The following is an 18,962-nucleotide window of genomic DNA, read 5'->3' as shown; positions in this document are numbered from 1 at the left end:
AATATTCCTTTGAATTGGGACAATTTAAGACATTAAAAATAATGTTAAATAGCTGCATGTAATTGTATTATATCACATCATTAATAGTAACCAGTGCTGTGACAAGGGGTAGCCAAGGAAGGCAACCGACCAGGGCACCACCTTCGATTGGATGCAGTTTTCCTCAATAAACTAGCACTGTATTGTAAACTACGTTGAATTTACTGTGCATAACTGTTGCACTTCACTGTATGTGAACACTGAAAAAGGAATGTGTAATGCAGAAAGAGAGGAATGTTGGCCAATGAATGCTTTCCCATCAGAATGATGAAAGCGCTCACTGACTTGTGTCTTTGTCCTCCTGCACGTTGTGCTCCAATAGTGACTATTCCTCTATAAGCTTAGCAGACCACTGTACCTTTCTTACTCCAGGAACTTCAGTGTGTCAGGTCAGAGTAGAGGACAACAAAGGAGGACTCACTGCACATGACAACATGGCAGGAGCAGTAAGGCTGCTTTCACACATCAGGTTTTTGGTTTCAGGCTAAATCCGGCAAATTTTCTAAAAAATGGATCCGGCGTAAATTGTGAAAAACTGATGCACCGAATCCGTTTTTTAGCTGGATCCGGCTCTCTGTACTGCGCATGGTTTTTCTTTTTTTGATTCAAATAAATTTTTATTAAGAATAACAAGATAAATGACATGTTACATTCTTATTTTCAATACAAAGCTTTTTTCCCCCCTTCAAACATTCACCTTCAATCCCACCACCCCCCAACCCCACCCAACAAAGCAGCTCACCTTGGTTAGCACTTCCATCATTAGACCAATATACTATCTAATCCCTCGGCCAATAATATAAGCCACATTTAACATTACCATTAATTAGGAACCTTAATTAACTCTCCCTCTATAATACCGCACACGCAGCAGGACCATCTGGTTTAAATGACAAAGTCGACATGTCGGTTTTCTTATAAAAGTGTCTCAATCTTGGTTTCTAAAAGCTGTATTCGGTTTATTTGTAGTTCTCAGCATGTGCTATTTTATTATTGTTGTTTTTAATACCATTTTGTTTTAAATGTAACACTGTTTATGTTTGGAGTCCAGGGGGAGGAGTCTGGGATCCAGATGGGTCTATAAAACTCCTTCCTGTTCCACTCAGCATTAGGACCCGTTGAAGTGCCGTAGAGCACGAAACGATCGTTGTCCGTGGCTGACTCTATCCCTCCCTGCTATCCGTTTGTTTATATGTCCTAATAAAGTGATATTCACCGCAACAGGGTAAGTGCGCGCCTACTTTTTCTTTTTTGCCATTTGGATTCTGCACACATTTTTCCTGGCAGCAGCACCCCGTTGATTCAGGTGTAAAGGATTCATACAGCCAGTATCACTTTCTGTGGTGCTAGACCGATATTATAATACGGTCACTGAGTTGGACCTTTGAGCAGTGCGGATGTGTGTTTTCTCTACTATTGGACTTTGCATTTTGATTTTCTTTGTACACACTACCAGCACGCTTGGTCGCTCACACCCTTGCACCAGGTGATCATTAACAGACTTTTGCTTGTTAGCACTGTTCGGATCTCCATAGCTATGGAGCCCGAGGCTGTTTCCTTATCACATGGACTCCTAGCAGGGAGGGAAAATGTGGATGCTTATTTTTCTGAATGTGAACTACACGACAACGTTTTTTCACTTAGCACAAAGACGCTGGAACACAAACTATTTATGGCCGCAGAAAGAGAGGTAAATTTGTTTTGGACAAATAATTCTTTGAAGTCCTACATGGAGTGCGGTCGAGTACCGCGAGGACTGCGTGTCATAAAAGAAATGGCTCAATATAAAGATAATGTATCCTTCATTAAAGAGTGGGAGAAAATCTTACTACAATGCTCCCAGGAATTACTCCGCCTCGTGTTGAAGCAAAACATTATTAATTATGAAGCCACTAAAGCCGAACTTACTAAAACTAAAGAAGAATTGAGAACCAGGTTGTCTGACACACAATGGTCAATTATTGACAAAAAACTGGATACAAAACTGGTCATTTTGCAAAATGAGATAAAGCAAAGGAAAAGAGACAAATTTATAAGAGACAAAATTGATTTTGAAACAGACAGAATTTTTACTTGGAATAAAGGCAGCCTATCAGAAGGCCATCGCAGATCCCGCAACAAATGGAATCAGAACAAGGGACAAGGACGTAACAAGTCCCTGTTTAAAAAGAACAAAAATAAAAAAGATTACCTTACAACAGACGCAGACTCAAGTGCTACCGAGGATCCTTGTACATCTAAAAACCAAATGCCATTGCCACCAGCATCTATCTCAGGTGTTTCCCCTTTAGACGCAGGACGCGCCGAGGGGGTAGGAGAAATGGCAGAAGAAACTCCAAAAAAAAGGCGGCAAGTTTCGTGGCGGCCAACGAAGTAGCGGTTGTTAATTTAACCCCACGAACCTTGAGTGAAGCACATCTGTCGGTGTTGTCCAAAGGATTGAATTTTTGTATAGCAGAACCATTTAATCTGGTAGATTTTAAAATCGACCTTTTCAAGGCGGTTCGCAAGATCCATTTGTTTAAGTCGTTTTCTGCAGTTAGTAACCATGCCACCCCCCGTGAAGTGTTCCCAGGTGAGTCACCTTGCCATGTGGGTCCCCTGGGCTTTTTTGTCACAGAGGACCCATTTGGTGATGTGCGGGAAGAGACCCGTGACCTTTTGGATTCTATGAGCATTACTCCGGTTTCTGCAAGTCATAAAGATAAAGTAACTGCACCTTTTACTGGAGGTAATAAATCTACCTATATGCCCCCAGTAGCCCCAGGTAATCTTGTAGATGTTTTCCAATCGCAGGTTTTAAAAGACATGGAGGCTTTAATATATGAAAAGCCCATAGAAAACCTTCTTTTAAAGGAAAAACAAGCTTTGGGTGAAATACAGGGCTGGTCTGATGTGATTGTCCGTAGTGCGGATAAAGGTGGCAACGTGGTGCTGCTTACAAGAGAATATTACAAAACAGAGGCATTGAGACAGTTGTCAGATGATACAACGTATTTGAAGCTTAAGGGGGACCCTACGGTAAAATTTAAAAATCTCTTGCGTTCGTTGCTAAGAGATTTTGTGGATAAAAAGGTGTTTTCTTGTAAACAGGCTGAAAAGCTACTACCGGATTTTCCGAGACGCCCACATTGGTATCACATACCGAAATTACACAAATCAGTGGAAGCCCCCCCTGGCCGTCCCATAGTGTCAGGGGTTGGTTCGTTAACTGAGCCTATCTCCTCTTATATCGACTGGCTGCTGCGCCCCCTGCTGTTGGATGTCCCTTCGTTTATTAAAGACACGGGAGACTTTCTGAATGTGATTAAGGATTTTGAATGGCAGGAATCATATGCTCTGACTTCGATTGATGTCGAAAGTCTTTATACACGTATTCCACAAAAGTTGGGGGTGGAAACAATTAGAAGCATTTTGGAGAATACTCCCACTGGTCATGACACTGTGGAGTTCATTTGTGATGGACTCTCGTTCATTTTAGAACACAATGCTTTTTCTTTTGACGGCCAGTGGTACCTGCAGACGGTGGGTACCGCTATGGGTACCCCCGTCGCATGTACCCTGGCAAACCTCTTTCTTGCGAGGTTTGAGGAGGAATATATTTATTCCAACAAAAACCCATTTCTTCGACATATCAAGCTATATGCTAGGTATGTGGATGACATGTTCATGGTGTGGGATGGGCACCAGGATGTCTTCACGGAGTTCGTGAGGTACCTGGGGACATCCAATACCATGAACATGGGGTTTACCTCGCAATTTGGAGGCACCAACTTGGTCTTTTTGGATGTCCAGTTATGCATTGAGGACGGGGGGATCTCCACTAGAGTATATCGTAAACCCTCGGCATGTAATTCTTTATTACATTATAACAGTGCTCATCCGCCATACATGAAGGGATCTCTGCCCTATAGTCAACTTCTTAGGGTTAAGAGAATCAATAGTGATCCTGCAGGTTTTGCGCAGCAGTCAGTCGATTTGATTGGAAGATTTAAGAAACGTGGGTACCCCCCATCTATTTTAAAAAATGCCTACGATAAAGCAGCAGCCACGGATGTTTCCACCACCTCCAAAAAAAGACAAAAAGAAGAAAAAAAGTTTGTCTTCAGTTTCAAGTTTGGCCCTCTTGACAACCACATCAGAACCGTCATACGTAAAAATTGGTGTATTTTACGTCAAGATACTGACCTCAAAGAAATAATAGATAGGGGACCTCTCTTTGCTAGCCGTCGCAGTACAAACATTAGAGACAGCATAGTCCGCAACTGCTTTGTCACTACCAAAAATAATTGGCTCACAGATAGTATCCCTAAAGGCAACTTCACATGCGGGGGTTGCAACTTCTGCAAGTACCATCATACAGGTAATAGAATTAGAGTAGGTCATATCCAGCACACTGTACGGGACTTTATTTCTTGCAGGACTACCCATGTCGTCTATGTTCTTTTTTGTCCGTGCAGACGCTTCTATATTGGCAAAACCTTCCGCCCACTGTTTGTTCGGATTAGGGAGCATTTTTACTCCATTAGAACAGGGAAAGGAGCTCCAAGGTTAATAGACCATCTACACACTTGCCATGCAGGAGATGCCCAAGTACTAAGATTTGCGGGTTTGGAGCGGGTCTCGTTGCCTGAGGGAGGAGGGGATTTGCGCCGCCTCCTGCTGCGCAGAGAAGCCAGATGGATCCTGCGCGCAGACGCAGCAGGACCATCTGGTTTAAATGACAAAGTCGACATGTCGGTTTTCTTATAAAAGTGTCTCAATCTTGGTTTCTAAAAGCTGTATTCGGTTTATTTGTAGTTCTCAGCATGTGCTATTTTATTATTGTTGTTTTTAATACCATTTTGTTTTAAATGTAACACTGTTTATGTTTGGAGTCCAGGGGGAGGAGTCTGGGATCCAGATGGGTCTATAAAACTCCTTCCTGTTCCACTCAGCATTAGGACCCGTTGAAGTGCCGTAGAGCACGAAACGATCGTTGTCCGTGGCTGACTCTATCCCTCCCTGCTATCCGTTTGTTTATATGTCCTAATAAAGTGATATTCACCGCAACAGGGTAAGTGCGCGCCTACTTTTTCTTTTTTGCCATTTGAATCCGTTTTTTAGCTGGATCCGGCTCTCTGTACTGCGCATGGTTTTTCTTTTTTTGATTCAAATAAATTTTTATTAAGAATAACAAGATAAATGACATGTTACATTCTTATTTTCAATACAAAGCTTTTTTCCCCCCTTCAAACATTCACCTTCAATCCCACCACCCCCCAACCCCACCCAACAAAGCAGCTCACCTTGGTTAGCACTTCCATCATTAGACCAATATACTATCTAATCCCTCGGCCAATAATATAAGCCACATTTAACATTACCATTAATTAGGAACCTTAATTAACTCTCCCTCTATAATACCCCTATCCCATAGCAATCCACGGAGACCACATTTTATTGAACATTTCGATTTTCCCTCTTTTTTTTATAAAACCCCTTTTCCAGTGTCAGGCCCTGCTTCACATACTGGAGGAACTCTCCTCTTGACGGCGGTTCTTCCCTAATCCAATTTCGAGCTATTACCTTCCTAGCCATGTATAACAATCTGGCAATAGCTATCTTCAGGTTGTTATCCACTCCAATCTCATCCACGCATCCCAACAAGCACACTATAGGATCCCTTGGCACCTTACATCCATACGCACCTTCCATACGACTCAAAACTACCACCCAAAAAGCAGCCAGTCTCGGACACGTCCACATCATATGGAGTATATCAGCATCTGCAGTTTTACACCTCGGGCATTCAGAATCATCACGCAAACCAGCCTTATATAGCACCATCGGTGACTTATAAACCCTGTGTATCACATAGAGCTGTGACAGTCTATACGGTTCACTCAGTGACAATCGTGGGACCCATTCTAGTACCGACTCCCAAGTCTCATTCTCCATTGGACCCAGATCCCTTTCCCACTTAGCTCTCGCCATTATTGGAAACCCCAATAGGAAAGTGTGCAACAGATCTTTATACAAAGTAGATATGACTCCCCCAGTAGTCCCTTCATTACACACATACTCTAGTACTATATCCCTCTGAATTCCAATACCTCCGTTTCTACTCTGAGCTCCAAAAGCATGCCTCATCCGCAAATACTGAAATTCCCCCACAGTCCCAAGACCAAATTCCGCCTGTAATTGGGAAAATGATTTCAATTCACCTCGCTCAATTATTTGATACACGTATTGAATCCCTTTGACTTGCCATTCTGTCAGTACCCCCAGTGCCTCAAACTCCTGTAAGTTGCTGTTATGCCATAGCGGTGAGAAGCTAGTCAAATCCGTGACCCCCCGTATATGTCTCAGCCTACCCCACAGCCTGCGTATCAACAACACAGTCGGGTATAATTTCCCCAGAGCCCCCAGGGATCCATCCTCCAAACATTGTACCACTGGCCTTCTTTTTGTCACCACTTCCATCAGCCGCTGTACCGCCCCAGATGACCCTTCATGCGCCCTGCCTTTTAAATGCTGACTCTGGGCTGCAAGAAAATATATTTCAGGGTTAGGCAATGCCAATCCCCCATCTTCCTGGGGTCGCTGAAGTGTCTCCAGTTTGATACGCGGATGCTGTCTCCCCCATATCAAATTCCTGAACAGAGAGTTAATCTGTCTAAATCTCCCACGTGGTATCCAAACTGGCGCATTATGAAGAATATACAGTATTTTTGGCATCAAAATCATTTTAATAAGATTCACCCTACCTACCACAGATAAATGCAGTTTAAGCCAAGCATCCGCTTTCGCTTTAAGAACACCTAAGATTGGAGTCAGATTTCTATGTATATAGTCAGTAACAGGCATAGATACCCATATTCCAAGGTACTTAAATTGGCTAGTCACCTCCAGTCGCCCATCCTATAGTGGCTCCCCACCATCATCATCCACCTTAAACAAGACAGACTTACTCCAGTTTATACTAAGTCCTGACACCGATCCGAAACGCTCAATAATCCCAATGGCTCCCTCCAAGGACGTACCCGGGTCAGCCAGAAATAGCAGAATGTCATCCGCATACAACGCCACCCTTTCTTCAATCATCCCATATTTAAACCCAGTCACCTCATCAGACCGTCGAAGCTTAGCAGCCAGTGGTTCCACAGCCAGAGCAAACAAAAGAGGAGAGAGCGGACACCCCTGTCTCGTCCCTCTAGCCAGTTGTATGCTCCGTGATAACTCCCCATTTACCCTAACCCTAGCCATCGGCATCGAGTACATCAGTCGAATCCAGGATATGAACTGTGGTCCAAACCCCATACTCCGGAGCACCTGCCAGAGATATCCCCACTCCACACTATCGAACGCCTTATGAGCGTCTAAAGATGCAATAACTCTCTGGCCACAGTTGTTGGATCTGAGTTGCAAATTCATATACAGCCTTCGTAAGTTGATCGCAGTGGACCGATCAGGCATAAAGCCGGACTGGTCTGAGTGCACCAGGCCGGAAATAACACTTGTCAACCTCATCGCCAACACCTTAGCCAGAAGTTTAACGTCTGTAGTAAGCAAGGAGATTGGCCGATATGAATCCGGCTGTGTCGGGTCCTTCCCCTCCTTAAGAATCACCACTATTATGGCCTCCCGCATAGATGCCGGTAGACGACCGCCACTCCTAGCCTCCTCCAGAAGTACCCTTAATTTAGGGATCAGCACTTCCCCAAAGTTTTTATACATTTCAGCAGGAAATCCATCTACGCCAGGTGCCTTCCCATTAGCCATAGACTGCAGTGCCCGACCCAACTCCTCCTCCGTGATGGGAGCTTCCAAATCTTCTCTATCTATGTCACTCAGCCTTGGGAGCTCCAATTCCTCAAGGAACGCCACCGTGTCCTCCACCGACCCATCTACCTGAGAGGAATATAGGTCCGCATAAAAATCCGCAAAAATGTGCGCATGGTTTTTCAATAAACACCAGTGACCCAAAGCCACTGGAAGTCATGCATGCTCATGCCATTACACTGCCTCCACTATGTTTTACAATGGTTGTGTTTTGCTTTGGATCATCAGCTGTTCTGTCCTAAGTATGCTTTTCCAGTACTGGGCTGGCTTCTTCAGATGCTTTTTCACAAAATCTAATCTGGCCTTTCTATTTTAAAGGCTGATTAATGGTTTTCATCTTGTGGTGAACACTCTATAATTGCTCTCATGAAATCTTTTCTTTATGGAAGACTACAATACTGAAACAACTACTTCCTTGAGACTGTTCTTCACTTGAGTGGATTTTGTGAAATAGGTTTTCTTCACCATAGAAAGGATTCTGCAATTATCCACAACTGTTGTTTTCTTTAGACTTCCAGGCCCTTTTCAGTTATGTTAAATATGCTTATTTCGTATATTTATTTAATCAGGACTCTTTACCAGATGTCTCATAAAAAATGTAGTGGTTTATTGGATTGTCCACCAAAAAGCATCATTGCAGCAAAACATAAAATATGTGAATTAGTTACGATGAGATTGTCTATTTGTCCATATCAAAGTTTTTCCCCATCTTTCCTGAGATTCTGAATGGTAAATGGCATCTCTCTCTGTCATCATGAAACACATGGCTAACTCACATACCAGCTGTTCAATCCGTCTGTGTGGATTCTGAAGTCCGTAGAGAGTGAAGGAGAAGGCCCAAATGACAGCCCCCACCCTCCTATGAGCCTTGATTACCGTATATACTTGAGTATAAGCTGACCCGAGTATAAGCCGATCCCCCTAATTTTGCCACAAAAAACTGGAAAAACTTAATGACTTGAGTATAAGCCTAGGGTGGAAAATGCAGCAGCCACCGGTAAATTTCAAAAGTAAAAATAGATACCAATAAAAGTAAAATTAATTGAGACATCAGTAGGTTAAGTGTTTTTGAATATCCATATTGAATCAGGAGCCCCATATAATGCTCCATAAAGTTTGATGGGCCCCATTAGATGTTCCATATTAAAATATGCCCCATATAATCCTGCATAAAGGGAAATAAGGGTCCCATAAGATGCTCCATAGAGATATTTGCCCTATATAGTGCTGCACAAACGTTATGGCCCCATAAGATGCTCCATACAGACACTTGCCTCATATAATGCTGCACAAACGTTATGGCCCCATAAGATCATCCATACAGTCACTTGCCCATATAGTGCTGCACAAGCGTTATGGCCCCATAAGATGCTCCATACAGTCACTTGCCCCATATAATACTGCATAGGGGTTTTGGCCCCATAAGATGCTCCATTCAGTCACTTGCCCCATTATAGTGCTGCACAAGCGTTATGGCCCCATAAGATGCTCTGTACAGTCACTTGCCCCATATAGTGCTGCACATGCGTTATGGCTACATAAGATGCTCCATACAGGCACTTGCCCCATATAGTGCTGCACAAGCATTATGGCCCCATAAGATGCTCCGTACAGTCACTTGCCCCTTATAGTGCTGCACAAACGTTATGGCCCCATAAGATGCTCCATACAGTCACTTGCCCCATATAATGCGGCACAAGTGTTATGGCCCCATAAGATACTCCATACAGTCACTTGCCCCATATAGTGCTGCACAAGTGTTATGGCCCCATAAGATGCTCCGTACAGTCACTTGCCCCATATAATGCTGCACAAACGTTATGGCCCCATAAGATGCTCCATACAGCCACTTGCCCCATATAGTGCTGCACAAGCGTTATGGCCCCATAAGATGCTCCATACAGTCACTTGCCCCATATAGTGCTGCACAAGCGTTATGGCCCCATAAGATGCTCCATACAGTCACTTGCCCCTTATAGTGCTGCACAAGCGTTATAGCCCCATAAGATGCTCCGTACAGTCACTTGCCCCATATAATGCTGCACAAACGTTATGGTCCCATAAGATGCTCCATACAGTCACTTGCCCCATATAATACTGCACAAGCGTTATGGCCCCATAAGATGCTCCGTACAGTCACTTGCCCCATATGGTGCTGCACAAGCGTTATGGCCCCATAAGATGCTCCGTACAGTCACTTGCCCCATATAGTGCTGCACAAGCGTTATGGCCCCATAAGATGCTCCGTACAGTCACTTGGCCCATATAATGCTGCACAAACGTTATGGTCCCATAAGATGCTCCATACAGTCACTTGCCCCATATAATGCTGCACCAGCGTTACAGCCCCATAAGATGCTCCGTACAGTCACTTGCCCCATATAGTGCTGCACAAGTGTTATTGCCCCATAAGATGCTCCGTACAGTCACTTGCCCCATATAGTGCTGCACAAGCGTTATGGCCCCATAAGATGCTCCGTACAGTCACTTGCCCCATATGCTTTTGCTGCGATAAAAAAAAAATCACATACTCACCTCTCTTCGCTCAGGACCCTGGCACTTTCAATATTTACCTGCTCCTCGTTCCGGTGCGGCTCCGTCTTCAGCACTGACGTTCAGCAGAGGGCGCGCACTGACTACGTCACCGCGCCCTCTGACCTGAGCGTCACAGCCATAGGACGCTGAAGACGGGGCTGCACCGGAACAAGGAGCGGTAAATAGCGCGCAGCACAGTGCAGTTCTCCCCTCCCCGTATACTCACCTACTGCTGGCGCGGTCCCTGCACGTCCCTGCTTCTTCCACCGCTGCATCTTCTTCCAATATTGAGCGGTCACAGTTACCGCTCATTACAGTAATGAATATACAGCTCCACCTCCCATAGAGGTGGAGCTGCATATTCATTGCTGTAATGAGCTGGACCATGTGACTGCTCAGTACAGGAAGAATCTGCAGCACTGGAAGAAGCAGGGACATGCAGGGACCACGCCAGGAGTGAGTATAATTAGACAGCCCCCGCTCCCCCTCCCCTGCCAACCCCTGGGTATGACTCGAGTATAAGCCGAGAGAGGGACTTTCAGCCCAAAAAAATGGGCTGAAAATCTCGGCTTATACTCGAGTATATACGGTATATATGTCCCATAGAGCACGTGTTCTCTCTATATGGTGTTAACTTTTACTCTGAGCTAAATATACAGGAATAGCTAATGTAATGTCAGCGAGACTTTCCACTAGGGAAGAGATTGTCCATTTGTTCCCCATCTTTCCTGAGATTCTGAATGGTAAATGGCATCTGTCTCTGTCATGGAGTAGAAGTCACCAAGAAGCACATGGCTACCTGCTGTTCATTCCATCCGTGTGAAGTCTGTAGTCCGTAGAGAGTGAAGGAGAAGGCCCAAATGACAGCCCCCCCTCCTAAGAGCCATGAATATATATGTCCCATAGAGCACGTGTTCTCTCTATATGGTGTTAACTTTAACTCTGAGCTAAATATACAGAAATAGCTTTTTGTAATGTCAGCGAAACCTTCCACGAAGCTCAGTACAGTAATTGAGTGTAATAATAATTCAATAATTAATATTTAACATGGTCACAAAAGGGTGGGGCCCAGAACGGGGGTTAATCATCCCCCCAACACATACTAGCAAAAAGAAGTGCTAACATTAACCCCGATACCCCCGATTGGCCACTTGGATTAAAGGGGACATATATTTCATACATTTCTGACACAAGTAAGCTTAGATAAAACTAGTGTAGCTAAGCTGTTTATTAACCCCTTTCTGGCATTGGACATACTTTTCTGTCCATGTGACCTGGGACTTAATTCCCATGGAGGAATTATTACAGCTGACACCAGGTACTAAGCGCCAGGAAAGGTCACAGACCGCTCCCATCACTTTAACCCCGAAACACTGTGATCAAACAAGATCGCAACGTTATGGTGGCACAGAGAAGCATCACGCAGGGAGGAAGCTCTCTGCGTGCTTCCCTCAGACCCTCGCGATGTGATTGTGTTGTTCTGAGGTTCTCCCTGCCTGCAGACCCCCAGTTCAAAGATGGCTGCGGGGTCCTTCCGGGTCCTGCATGGAGGTGGCTTCTCAGTGCCTGCTGAGAGCAGGCATCGGCAAGCCTCCTTCACTGCCTGCCAGATCGCTGATCTGACACAGTACTGTGCAAAGTGTCAGATCAGCGATCTGACTTTATACAGTGATGTCCCACGTTGGGACAATGTAAAAAAGTTTAAAAAAAATTATACTGTGTAAAAATATATTTTTTTAAATTCCTAAATGAGGCTATGTGCACACGTCAGGATGTCTTGCAGAAATTTCCTGAGCAAAACCGGACATTTTCTGCAAGAAATCCGCATGTGCTATTTGCGTGCTTTTCTCGCTTTTTTGTGTTTTTTTTGCGTTTTGTTTCAGAGGTTCACAATGCAATAATATAGTGGGAAAGCCGCAAAAAATACGCTAAATTAATGATCATACTGTGTTTTTTACCGCGATGTTTTTTTCACGGAAAAAAACGCAACATATGCACAAAAATTGCGGAATGCATTCTAAATGATGGGATGCATATGTATGCGTTTTTATAGCGAAAAAACGCAAAAAATCTGGAACATGTGCACAAAGCCTATAGAAAAAACTAAATATTTTTCCAATAAATACATTTCTTTACGTAAATTAAAAAAAAACAACAAAAGTACAGATATTTAGTATCGCTATGTCGGTAACAAGCCGACCTATAAAACTGTCCCACTAGTGAACCCCTTCAGTGAACACCGTAAAAAAAAAAAAGAAGCAAAAAATAATGCTTTTATCAAACAAAAAGTGGAATAACACGTGATCAAAAAAACAGATATAAATAAACATGGTACCGCTGAAAATGCCATCTTGTCCCGCAAAAAAAGAGAAGAAATAAAAAAGTTATAGCCCTCAGAATAAAGCGATGCAAAAATAATAATTTTTTATATAAAAGTTTTTATTGTATAAAAGCGCCAAAACATAGAAAAAGATATAAATTAGGTATTGCTGTAATCGTACTAACCCGAAAAATAAAACTGCCTTCTCAATTTTACCACATGCGGAACGGTATAAATGGCCCCCCCCAAAAGAAATTCATGAATTGCTGTTTTTTGTTCATTCTGCCTTCCAAAAATCATAATAAAAAGCGATCAAAAAATGTAATGTGCCCAAAAATGGTACCATTAAAAACATTAACTCGTCCCGCAAAAAACAAGACCTCACATGACTCTGTGGGCCAAAATATGGAAAAATTATAGCTCTCAAAATGTAGTGATGCAAAAACTATTTTTTGCAATAAAAAGCATCTTTTAGCGTGTGACAGCTGCCAAACATAAAAACCCACTATAAATAGTAAATCAAACCCCCTTTTCCCACCTTAGTTAAGGAAAAAGAATAAAATAAAAAAAGTATTTATTTCCATTCTCCTATTAGGGTTAGGGTTGGGGCTAAATTTAGGGTTAGGGTTGGGGCTAAAGTTAGGGTTAGGATTGGGGCTAAAGTTAGGGTTTGGATAATGTTTACGGTTGGGATTAGGGGTGTGTCAGTGTTAGAGGTGTGGTTAGGGTTGGGATTAGGATTAGGGATGTGTTGGGGTTAGGGGTGTGTTGGGTTTAGGGTTGTGCTTAGGGTTGGGATTAGGCTTAGGGGTGTGTCAGGGGCTCTCCAAATGCGACATGGCGTCCAAACTCAATTCCAGCCAATTCTGCGTTGAAAAAGTCAAATGCGTTAAAAACTTTAGTGAAACACTTGGGGGTTCAAAGTTCTCACAACACATCTAGATAAGTTCCTTGGGGTGTCTAGTTTCCAAAATGGCATCACTTGTGGGGGGTTTCTACTGTTTAGGCACATCAGTGGCTGTGCAAATGCAACATGACGCCCGCAGACCATTACATCAAAGTCTGCATTCCAAAACGTCACTACTTCCCTTCCGAGACTCGATGTGTGCCCAAACAGTGGTTCCCCCCACATATGGGGTATCAGTGTGCTCAGGACAAATTGCACAACAACTTTTGGGGTCCAATTTCTCTTTATGGAAAAAAATGATTTTTTTGTTTTCACGGCTCTGCATTATAAGCGTTAGTGAAACAATTGGGGGTTCAAAGTGCTCACCAAACATCTAGATAAGTTCTGTGGGTGGTCTAGTTTCCAAAATGGGGTCACTTGTGGGGGTTTCCACTGTTTAGGCACATCAGGAGCTCTCCAAATGCGTCATGGTGTCCGATCTCAATTCCAGCCAATTCTGGGTTGAAAAAGTCAAACGGTGCTCCTTCCCTTTCGAGCTCTGCCATGTGCCCAAACAGTGGTTTATCCCCACATATTGGGTATTGGCGTACTCAGGACAAATTGCACAATAACTTTTGGGGTCCAATTTCTCTTGTTACCCTTGGGAAAATAAAAAATTGGGGGGAAAAGATCGGACTGTGCTCTGGGGGCCATCCTCTCACAAAGAACAGGAGACAAGGGTCTGTTACATCCATGTGCTTTTTTTTCTCATAGAGCTTCTAGCCATTAATGCTGCATTTAAGGAATGGAGGCACCATCTGCAGGTGGCAGCACAACAAGTTATTATGCTCACGGATCATCGCCATCTGGAATTTTATAGATCTGCTAGATGTCTTTCTCCACGGCAGGCTTGTTGGAGTCTATTTTTGAACCAATTTAATTTTGTCATGTTGTACCGCCCAGGGTCATGTAATGGGAAAGTGGATGCTTTGTCCCGAATCCATGCCATGGATTCCGTACCTGGGACCCCGTCCAAGACCATCTTGCCTGCTGCCAACTTTGTTGGAGTAATTCAGAATAAGGAATTATGGAAGACCATCAAGGAGGCCTATGATGCAGACCCATTTCTCGACAACTCGACTGCTGAAGTGAACTTAGCTCCCAAAAACGGTAAGTGGGTCTGGGATCAACATTTATACTTTCCGGAGGCCATAAAGTTGCAGGTCCTCAAGTTTGTCCATGACTCCAAGCTGGCTGGTCATTGAGGGGTACAGAGGACACAGAAGTTCCTCTGCCATTTTTTTGGCGGCCTACCTGTTTGAAAGACGTGAAGAGCTACGTTATCTCTTGTGAGGTATGTGCACGCTTTAAGACTCCTTTTGTATCACCTACTGGAATGCTACAACCAATAGCCGTCCCCTCTCACCCTTGGGGGTCTATTTCGATGGACTTTATAGTAGAATTGCCCACCTTTGGAGGAAAGAATTCTATTCTGGTGGTTATAGATCGCCTTACTAAAGCTGCCCACTCCATCCAGTGTACTGGTCTTCCCTCTGCCAAAGAGACGGTAGATCTGGACATCCAGAAAGTGTTCCGGACGAGATAATCTCCGATTGGGGAGTGCAATTTACGTCCAGGTTCTGGAAGGGATTCTGTTCTGTGCGTGGTGTTAATGTTTGTCTGTCTTCTGTGTATCATCCTCAGACTAATGGGCAGATGGAGCAGACTAATCAGACTCTGGAACAGTATCTAAGATGCTTTATCTGCCATTCGCAGGATGACTGGTTGAAGTTGCTTCCGTTAGCAGAATTTTGTTGCAACAACTCTCAGAGTTCATCTACTAAGGTAACACCCTTCTTTGCTAACCTGGATTATCATCCTAGTTGTTAGCTCTGTGCCCACCCGGTACCCCGCTACTCACGTTGTCCCTCCTTCTTCAGTGTCCCAGGGTGCTACTGGACGAGGTCCATGTGGGACATTGCTCTTCGCACATGCGCTTTAGGATGCGGCAGCGCACATCGCCGGCACTTTATAGATCAGCGTTGTCCTGACCCAGAAGCACCGCTTAGCCACTGGGGCAGGGTCAACAGGTATATCAGGCTGTCTCCTCTTAGTGGAGACTAATAATTATTATTACTCCTTACCAGTACTTAGGTACCCTCTGTGCATTTCCCTGTGCCAATGTCTACCCCGTGGTTACCCACTTCTTCCTCTTGTCTCTTCTACAACACCTGTCTCCTCATCTCCCTCCAGTGGCCTCCTGCATCCTCTCCTTCCCCTGGGTTCCTCAGTCCTCGGATCCAGTCCCCTTGCTTCTTCTCCTGTCCAGCACTTCATAGAAGTCTGTCTGCTTCCCATCCAGATCTTTTTCTCTGTTCTTTTAGTTTTCACGGTTCTATGTACAGTATTTCTGTTCCTTTCCATTGCTCTAGTTCCCTATGAGCCACCCTCTTGGTACTGGCTGTTGAGATATTTGATTCCCCTGGGCCTGCTCCTAACTATCCCTGTATAGGGGTCGGTTTCACCTGGATAACTCACCCAGGGGAGGTTCGGTATCACGACCCAGAGGGTCCACTCTAGGAAGCTCGCCTCTCCAAGATGTCACAGACTAATCAGGCCATGGGCTCTGCCGATGCAGCTTTCTCTGCTCAGAAAGAATTGGCCTTTTTGCGTCAGAATCAAAATCGTATAATGTCCTTTATGCAGTCTATGTAGTCTAGACTGTCTTCTTTACAGGCCTCTGACCCGGTAACTGCCTCTCAGCTTGCTAGCGTTCAGCAGGCTTTCATAGCAGTGTGGCACGCAATTGCGCATGCTGAGCTATATGACCTCTGTGGATGACCGTTTGTACCATCTACAGTCTGCCGCCACTGCCTCAGCCCAGGCTCTATCCCATGACTCTGATTCTGTCTCTGTTCCGCATCCTCCGCCTCGCCTTGGGAAACTAACTAGGTATAGTGGTGATCCCCAACTTTGCAGAGGCTCTCTGAACCAGTGCTGCCTACACATTGAACTGTTACCCCAGCAATACCCCACCGACCGGGCTAAAGTGGTGTTCATAGTCTCTCACCTGGAGGGAGAGGCCCTGGCCTGGGTAAATCCTCTATGGGAGCATGATGACCCCATAGTTTCTCTACTGCTGACTTTCTTGGATACTTTTCATAGTTTTTGATGAACCGGGCCATCTGGCTTCCACTACTGAGTCACTCCTTAATCTTCACCAGTGTGCTCTCACGGTCGGCCTGTACGCTATTCGCTTCCGTACTTCGTCCTTCGAGTTGGGATGGAATAATGAGGCATTGGTCGGAGCCTTTTGGCGTGGACTTTCAGGCAAAAAAAACGGATGAACTCGCAGGTTGGGATACTCCAACTTCTTTGGAGGATCTAATCTCTTCAGCCATGCGCATTGATCAGCGTTTCCAGGAGCGCTCTCGAGAGTCTGCCAGAGAGAAAATCTTTCAGACAGTCTCCTTCCTTTCTCAGGCCACTCAGTCCACGACCAACCGTAGCTTCCTCGGGTTCCGCACAGGAACCGATGCAAATGGATTAACTCAAAATAGCGGAGCAACGCCAAAGAGAGAGTCTCGCTCAAGGCTTGTGCCTCTACTGCGGAGGAGCTTCTCATTTACACTGTTCCTGTCCCGAGAGGCCGGGAAACTCTTCCACCTAGGACAGATAAGAGAGGCCTAGCTAAGTGTGTTTGACACTTCTCTACCCCTTACCTTGTCTGTCCTAGTGATCCTTGGTCAGAGACACTACCCTGGGGTGGCTTATGTGGATTCGGGCGTGGCAGGGAACTTTATCAGGCTTGAAGAGGTTAATAGACATCGGATTCCTGTTATTACCCTGAAGAGTCTACGTCTGATTGCCTTGGTGGATGGTAAACCCCTGCAAGAGACTGTCACTATGGGTACAGAGGAGGTGGTACTGCAAGTGGGGGCCCTGCATCAGAAGATAGCCTTCTACGTGCTGCCTAACGTGTCTCATGCACTGTTTCTCAGTCTTCCCTGGTTAAGGGTGCATGAGCCAGTCGTCGATTGGCACTCAGGTGAGGTCCTTCGTTGGGGACACTCTTGTCATGAGCGATGTCTGCTGTCAATCTGCCCAGCAAGATTTCTACGGCCTTCTTCTGTTCCCCCTGGGCTGCCTTCCACCTACTGGTCATTTGCGGATGACTTTGACAGGAAGGAGGCAGAGAGCTTACCTCCACATCGACCATATGACTGCCCGATTGAGCTAATCCCCGATACTACTCTTCCTAGGGGTAGGATCTATCCACTGTCTCTTGCTAAAATCTTGGCCATGTTTGAATATATCCAGGAGAATCAGGCACCAGATTCTTCTTTGTCAAAAAGAAAGATGGATTTCTTTGTCTTTGTATAGACTACAGAGGTCTGAATGACATCATGGTCAAAAACAAGTATCCTCTGCCACTCATTCCGGAGCTCTTTGACCATTTAAGAGGGGCCCGGATTTTTTCCAAACTAGATCTTCATGGTGCTTACAATCTGATCTGTATTGGCTCTGGGGATGAGTAAAAGACTGCCTTTAACACGTGGAACGGTCATTTCAAGTATTTGGTGCCCTTCGGTGTCTGCAATGCTCCTGCAGTATTTCAGGAGTTTGTTAACGATATCTTCTGGGACCTGCTATATCTTGTGTCATGGTGTACTTGTATGACATCCTCGTTTTTTCTTCAGATCTTTCTTCTCATAGGAGAGACGTTTGTCTGGTACTGCAACGTTTGAGGGAGAATCGCCTTTATGCCAAGATCGAGAAGTGCATTTTTGAACAGACTTAATCCTTACCTTTTTAGGGTATATTATCTCCGATTCTAGATTGAGGATGGATCCCAAGAAACTGTCCACCATTCTCAAATGGCCGCATCCTATTGGAGTTAAGTCTATCCAACGGTTTGTTGGCTTTGCAAATTATTATAGACAATTCATTCCTCATTTTTCCACGATAACCAAGCCCATCTCTTCTCTCATCCTCAAAGGAGCGAATCCCAATGTCTGGACCTCGGAGGCCGAGAACGCCTTTCTGTCCCAGAAGCAATCCTTTGCGGTAGCTCCAGTGCTACATCGTCCAGAGGCCTCATTCTTGAGGTGCATGCCTCCTCCACGGGAGCCGGTGCAGAGCTTTCTGAAAGATCTTTGTCTGGTCGGTTAGTCACCTGTGCATTTTTCTTCAAAGTGTTTTCTACGTCAGAATGTAATTACTCTATCGGAGACCATGAGCTATTGGCCATAAAGTTGGCCCTAGAAGAGTGGCGATATCTGCTCGAGGGAGCTGTTCACCCTTTTATAATCTTCACTTACCATAAGAACTTGGCCTATATCCGATCTTCTCAGAGGC

General features: G+C 44.7%; 1 protein-coding gene across 2 annotated transcripts in view; it reads right to left on the bottom strand.

The window, feature by feature from the left end:
* The window catches only part of LOC138642238 (cytochrome P450 2C20-like), a 126,825-nt gene that overhangs the window by 91,050 nt on the left and 16,813 nt on the right, over positions 1-18,962 (bottom strand). The gene's annotated exons all lie outside the window — the stretch shown is intronic.

Source organism: Ranitomeya imitator, chromosome 6, assembly GCF_032444005.1.
Source record: "Ranitomeya imitator isolate aRanImi1 chromosome 6, aRanImi1.pri, whole genome shotgun sequence".
Lineage (NCBI taxonomy): Eukaryota > Metazoa > Chordata > Amphibia > Anura > Dendrobatidae > Ranitomeya > Ranitomeya imitator.
This window is presented reverse-complemented; position numbering and strand designations above follow the sequence as displayed.